At 43.7% G+C, this 7,310-nt stretch overlaps 1 long non-coding RNA gene across 1 annotated transcript; it reads right to left on the reverse strand.

The window, feature by feature from the left end:
- Positions 1 to 2,158: 2,158 nt before the first annotated feature.
- Positions 2,159 to 5,301, reverse strand: LOC134155164 (uncharacterized). Its single transcript, XR_009961452.1, has 2 exons — positions 5,199 to 5,301; positions 2,159 to 4,358 (listed from the first exon to the last, which is right to left on the reverse strand). It is a non-coding gene; the product is annotated as an uncharacterized LOC134155164 (long non-coding RNA).
- Between the last annotated feature and the right edge of the window lie 2,009 nt (positions 5,302 to 7,310).

Here is a 7,310-nt window from a genome sequence, read left to right on the forward strand (position 1 = left end):
GGAGACTGTACTTCTTCAATGAGCACATCCTGACCCTCTGAGGTACTGAGCTTTTGTTCTCCTCCAGAAACCCCCTTTGCTTCAGAGGAAAGAAATGCTCCTCAGCATGTGCTCAGCGCCTTGCACGCCTCACAATTAAGTCATTTCCTGAAGGCCACAGAGTGAATCAGAAACAGTGCCAAGAATTTAATGCTGCTTCCTGAATCCATCCCCTGCTAACCATGAGCACAAAACCGTGCTCTGTTTACACAGAAATTAAATGACACTGAAGTTTTACTATTGCATGATTACACCCCATTTGTAATTAATTTTTCTCTCAGCTCTCTTCTCCATATTCCCATCTGGAGCATTAATTTCCCTGTTGAAACTGCATGTTTTTTAGAAGTCCCAATGGGAGAATCACAGTTGCTGGCCAGATCTGGGCCCTGAAGGGCTGTCTGTGCCAGCATTCCCCTCTCCTGCATAGGAGACGTCACCTCCTCCAGTCCCTTTTGTCCTTCTCCTGGACCCTGCAGTGCATTTGTCCGAGGCCCTACTCTAGGAGAGAGGAGGCTGAAAAGAAAAGAGGACGCTTCTCATCTCTCTTTGCAATGAGGCAAAGAGGTCTCCTAAAGACCGGGTCCGGAGCCAAAACGGGGGGCTGCTCTTAGGCGAAGTCTTCCCTCCTCTGTCAAAACAAGGGAAGAGAAACATCTGCAAACCCAGCATATTCCTCTTGCAGGATCTGCTCCTGGGAGAAGAGACAAGATTCAGGGCTGGGGAGAGATTCAACATCCTGCAGTCCAGAAACTGGACTGGAGTGACCTCAGCTATAACAGTTCAGACCCAAGCAACATAAGGGAATACTGCTGAGATGCTGTTTATGTCATTTCCATGCCCATCTCACCATATGGCCTTTCCTTCTACTATCTGTTACCAGAACTGATACTGACTATATCAGACTCTTAGAAGGGCTTGGCTTTTCCTCCCACTGTATGACAATACTTTTTCCACTTATGGCTGCTTATCCAGTACTGTAAGATCCCTCCTTCTGAAACCATGCTAGCTTGCATGCTCCCACCCAACTGAAAACGAATCTACATCCCATCTGCTCTTCATGCTGCAACGCTGAGTCCCCTTGGTCACTCATATCATTGCTGCCACCCCTTTGGGGTTGCTATCTCTTCCAAGGGAGTACAACCCACAGCAGGTCCCCAGACACATGGCACTGGCGGGGGGTGGGAGTTTGCATAGTCTGTGCAGCTCACACTTGTTATACACTGCCTGTTGGAGATTCACACCACATTCTGCCTCGGGCCTCCTACCAGGAACCAGGTCTCAGAGACCTGCCCACTCTCCATAAGCTTCACTGCAGCGGGGGACTTTCCTCTCAGGCTGTGTTTTAATTATGTTGTCAAGGGTTTAGCCTTTATTGAGTGCTTTGCTGTACTCTGGACTCAGCCTCATCTCCGACCAAGAGTTCAACATCTCAAAATCGTAACCTTGGCTCATTGGGCCAGTTGTGTACTTTTCTGTGCTTTCAACATCCTTTTTGTCTGACACTTAAAAACATGGTGATCACATTTCATGTGCTGTTGGTACCATTCAAGTGCCTGTAAGACAGTTTCACATCAAGCTGCATTCTCTTGAATTAAATGGAGACTTTCACAATCATCAGATGCTTTAGAAAAACCAATGGTTAGAAATTAGGCTAGTTTAGCTTAACTATCTTTATTTGGGCACCCGTTGCTTGCAGTTACAGACAGACTGAGTCACTGTTTAAACTCTTTCTGGTAGCTCTTTATATTTCCAGAGAATTTCAGCCTTGGGAAGCAGAAAGCTTTCACACTTACTTTCAGGGAGTATTCTCACTTTCTTTCGATCCTGGTTCCCTGTATTGCTCAGCAATTACTGCAAACCCTGACGTCTGGGCTCCCAGACTGCTTCCCTCCCAGTCCCAGTTATAATCAGACACAACTTTGAGCCCAGCCCACGAGAACCTCTTCAGTGTGGGCATCAGCTCTAACTGGGTGTTGCATGGACCACTCAGGAGTGCAGCTCCCTTGCAAAGGCAAGCCTGCAAAAGGTGATGAAACTGCTTGCAAAGCAGAGGTCAACACTGTTAGGAGCCTCAAGAGAGGAACACGGGACCTTTCTCACAGATTAAACACAGAACAGAGAGTAGAAATCAGTATATTCTGTACAAAACAGTGGTTTTCTGCTTTCCCTGTGGGGAAAAAAGCAGGCGTAATTTCCAAGAAGGATATGCTAATATGCACAATATGATCTCTATTTCAAAGAAATCTTCCGAGGTGTCAATAAATGCATTGATAAGACAAAATCCAAAGCCAAATCACAGCCCCAAATCCATAGATAGGTCTCCCCTCCTCCCTCAAGAAAATAAAAAATCGTACACATTGTACATCAATCTGTTTCTTGGAAAACTGGCATATTGCAACACCCAGGGTTGGCTCAGATGCTTCCATAGCAGCCAGACTCTTGCAAGCTTGAGCACTGACTGCTGAGGATGGCATCAGGCTTTTTTCCATGGCAATGCAGACCACTTCTGCTCAGCCATCTGTCTTATCTGTCACCTTTTAAATTTCACTGCTGTCCTTGTCCTTACAATTCTGACATTTCATATGCAAGCGTGCTGCATTCAAATCCCCAGTGCAGGATTTCTCCATAAAATTCCAGGTGCTGTTCAGAGATTTTATTTAAATGAAGGAATACATGTATTATCATCACAGGGAAGATTATAAGAACTTGCTATTTTTTTCCCCACTGACTAAGCCAGTGCAATTTTATTTAAGATTACTTAAGAGATCAAAAATGACAGGCTTACTGAAATGTATTCTGGTTTTCTTATAGGCGCTACTCAAATTGTTAATTCTGCTCCCAAATGCTAAGGAGTTACATAATGATAATAATTACCTCGCATTTCTATGGTATTTTCATGTCATGAGTATGTTCTGCAAGCTGAACACAGGAATAAATGGAAATGCCACCATTTCTGGGGGCTTTACAGCTATTGTCAGTGCTAGGTAGATAATCAGGAATGATAACCTATCTAAATAAAATACTTCAGGAAGGCTTGTTTGGAATGCAGACAGCCCCAGAATTGCAATTTTCACATGAAAATGTGGCAATTTACTTAAAGCTCCTGCTTTTCAAATCATGGCATCACAAAGTTTTTACTGGACATCTCTCTCTTTTGATCTGCAATTGAGCAAAGCTTAAACACAGGAAACTCAGAAGCTCGAAAACAAATGAAAGCAATCCCTGCTATATTGACTTAGAGGCAGCGTTATGATTTGAGAAGGAAGGGGAGGGTGCACCCGCCCTTTTCAATACATGCAGTCAGCAGGCATGGTTTTTGATATTATGCTGACTGCAACTTGTCACAAAGACAAGATGCAACCCACGTTAATTAATAGAGGCCTGGCAATCACTGCTCACACTGCTTCCAGCGATCTGTGTGTTCAAAGAACAAATCTGAGTCTGATCTTCACTCTGAGTAATGAATTATGGAATACCTGAAACCTGGGATTATAACATACATTACTCCACTGCTTACAGCCTGTGGCCATATTGTTATTAATTCTTTGCTTTATTGATTATTCACATTAAACGTACATGATGGAAAGTCCTCCTGGTCCCTCAAGAAGCAAAATGCTCCCTAGATCCCTGGACTGAGGTTTATGGATGTCAGGATATATGGTAAAATCCTTCCAAATTTGTCAAAGATGTGAAATTGCAGAGGATTCATTTAACCACACTGAACTCGCATGGGCATGCTCCTATCAAGGAGTTAAACTTCTTGAATTTGATCAAGTTCTCTTTGTTTCTGAAGGAGTTAAATTAAGTCATGGTGCAGCCATTTTAGTTGTGAATGGGAGTCTAATGCAGGGATTAGAGGAGGCTGAAATCAGCTTCTTTCTTTCTGTGAAGAATGGCCCTCAGTGTGATGATCCAAAAGGAAATCCATGTCCTTCCACAGCTCCTCCTGCAATCTTAGGGCCCATTTTTAACCTCTAAACTGGATAAAATAGTAAATGGAGCAGATAACCACAAAAGGCACAGCACTTGAACACAGAAAATTAACAACCTGCCTGCCGGCACTTCATCAGTTGACTCAGCAGCCGCAGAAGGAGACCCTTCAGTTCTCCCTGTTTATTTGCTCAGGATGGGAATGCTGCTGCTTTTCATGCACAAATGCCAGAACTGCCCTGGCCTTTGCAACCCTCACTGTCTTAGACATTTTTGGGAGTGCAGAGAAAATGCCATCACATTGTTTACAGCCCTCCTGAAGGGGTTTAATCCAGAGGATGTACCAACTTCTTACATCTGAGCCCCTTCCAAGTTTCTTGGCGTTACTCCTGACAAAACAAAGGAGGAGCGGAGGTAGTCAGGAATTGCAGAAATACTGGCCCATTGTGCAGAACTTGCAAATGCTAGCCAGGCTTTAGAAAAATGCAGGAATCCATGGCTGATCCAGCAAAAAGAGAGAACAAGATGAAGATAGCAAGCAAAGCCTGCCTTCTTTCCAAGCTGTGTGGTTTGTTTATTCGTATCAGGACCACAGAGCAAAATGGGTGGATATTTTGTTTGTTTCTTTCTTTTTTTTTCTTTTTTTTTTTTAAACAGAAAGAATGACTTGGCAGCAGGTTTTAATGTGAAGAAAGAAACGCAAGTCAATACAATCTAGATGATTGTGTCGGTTGCTTAAACTGGCAAGCTTAAAAATTCCAAGGGTGCCACTTTATCATTTATAATTATCTAATGTTGCAGTGCCTTTTCCTTTATTCTGCTTGGTATTTGAATTAAACTGGAATCCAAAATCTCAAAGCCAAACCATTCGAAAGAGATTTTTAGGAGGAGAGGGAAGAAGAGTTGCATGTGAATTCTTTTTATTTGCAGTCCAATCTAAACCCACAAAGGCCTTAATTTGAGATTCTCATTTAAAAAGGAACTGACATCCTGAAAAAGCAAGATGTGAGAATGTGTTAATATTTTAAAATCTGAACTGAACCACAGCCTTCATTCGACCTTGACTCTAAACCTTTAATGCTTCTTTGCCTCACCCCATCTCCACATGCTGCACATGTAGCTAGTATCTCTCCTGCCACAATTCGGGTTTTGTGTGCCATTTATTTTGCTTTTCCAGCAAATTCTCTTTTTTCTTCCTTATCTATAAAGAGGTCAAAAAGGAGAATTACCGTGCGTAGGAAATCGGCATTATTTCCTTTCTCATTTGCAGGCAGCTGCCAAGCACAATAAACGCATCGAGCTGCAGCTAGGCTCCCTTCCTCGGCTGCCCCCCCGCCTTCCCAGACCTGGCCAAAGAAAGAAGCACACCAGCTAAACAGGAAATACTCTGGGAATCGGGAGAGGAGCGTGCTGTTTTCTGCGCTGAACAGCAGAGGGGAGCAGCGGAACGGAGTCTGTCCGGCCGCGCACGGGCTGCGCAGTCCAGCAGCCGGAGAAGTCCCCAGTAGTGGCTCCCCAACACTTGGGAGGCCCCAGATCCTCTCATGCACTAGCATTTAATATATTTCCTCAATGGCTGTGAGGTGAGCGAACCTTTTTGGCATCAGACCACATCATCTTCGGGATGATGCAATAGGGAATGCCTGCTATTAACCCTGTGTTACACTCTTCGTGGTCCAGATCTGCAGAGATGTTGAGTGCCTAACTCCCACGGGTTTGGAGTGGTCTCCACAGCCCTTTGAATGTGTATCAGCTGCTGTTTCCCTAGGATAAGTATGTATGAGCAAATGACACATCCAATTATATTCAATCAAATTCAAGCTAGCATGTAACAGACTCTGGAAAGAAGTTCAGAGTGAGGGAAGTATATAGTATCAGTACTTGAGCATTCATACTTTGCTGTGTCTGTAGTACCTATTTATTTCATACAGCTGATGCCGGGGGAGATGTGGGAGCTGACCCACTAAACTGGAACTGGCTCGTATTGTGTTGTGAGCCCTGTGTGTGAGGTGTTAGGAAGCACTCAGCCTGGAAAAAGCTCATGGGAAGGGCTTAAATTTATGAAGCAAAGGATGGGGAGGCCTTTTCAGAAGGCTGAAGACTACAAATATCAGCTGCCTCCCAGGTGATATGCAAATCTTGGAAAAGAGGTTGCCTTGAAAGTCACCTGGTCTTCATACAGACCAGCACGCAGATATTTTAGCTGCCTGCTGAATAGCCTTGGCATGATATCAAGCTAGGATTTGTAAGCAGATAGCCTGGAAAATGTAATAGCCTTGCAGGATGTGGGGCTTGCTACAACCAATATAGGGTTTGCCATAGGGTCATATCCACTGCAAACTGTGGTACACCCAGATTTGCAATACAGCATATGCCTGTAAGTCTGGGGAGACATGGCCTGGAATGACACTTTTTTGAGGTGAGCTCCTTCAGATGCAAGTATTAAGCAGGTAGGACATAGATAGTACCTATGTTCTTTAGGTAACATGTACCTAAAGAAAGCCATCCCTATTGTGAAGTTTGTTTGGGAAGCCAGGCAGAGACCCTGCATACGTTGGAGCAGATATGCATTTGTAGAAGACCCTAAACCAAAATCCTCATTTTAAACAGATGGAGCTGAATACAGAACGAGAAGGGGCCATGGTGAATGGCATTTTCTGGAACAGAAAAGAAACACAGGGTCTTACAATTGTCCTTCTGGAGTTAAAACCGGCTACTGAAGGTACAGCAAGTCTGGAAGTGCTGCTAGGAAACTTGTTGGAGGACAGTAGCTGAGAAGGCTGCTTTGAGTCTCCCAGCAGAGCACAATCCACTAGCTGAACTGGGGTGAACTGCAGCCAGGAATAGGTAATCAACGAGATGTGAGGGTCAAAAGTCACAGGCATTGGATGCACATTCTAAACTATATGTGCATCTGCACACATATGTACATGTTTGTGTATCTAGTTCAACTAGTAGCTGAGGTGATGACCATATGTACAAAAATAACCAAATTGACAGTTCGGTAAAGGGAGGAAACCTTGAACCTAAGCAACAAAGACTAAAGCAAAATAAATCCATCAGGAGGGTATAAAAAGACTGCAAACCTGTAAAAACAGAGAGCAAGTAAAAGCACTTCAGGAACAACGGAGAAACAGCCTTAGCTTCAATGAATGTGCAGTTAGTATTTGGGGAAAACATAGAATTAGAGGGTAGATTGAAGACTCCATCTAATAGCACGTGTTAAACTTAAGAAGTTGAGGATCCCAGCCCCAGTTTGAGAAGTCTTTGGGGGTAAGAAACTCTAGATGTTCTCATCTCTAAACCGAGTATGTGAATTAAATGAAGAAGTTACCTGAAAG

Source organism: Pezoporus occidentalis, unplaced genomic scaffold (assembly GCF_034315485.1).
Source record: "Pezoporus occidentalis ecotype Australia unplaced genomic scaffold, CSIRO_AGI_Poc_V1 ctg75, whole genome shotgun sequence".
NCBI classification, from domain to species: domain Eukaryota; kingdom Metazoa; phylum Chordata; class Aves; order Psittaciformes; family Psittacidae; genus Pezoporus; species Pezoporus occidentalis.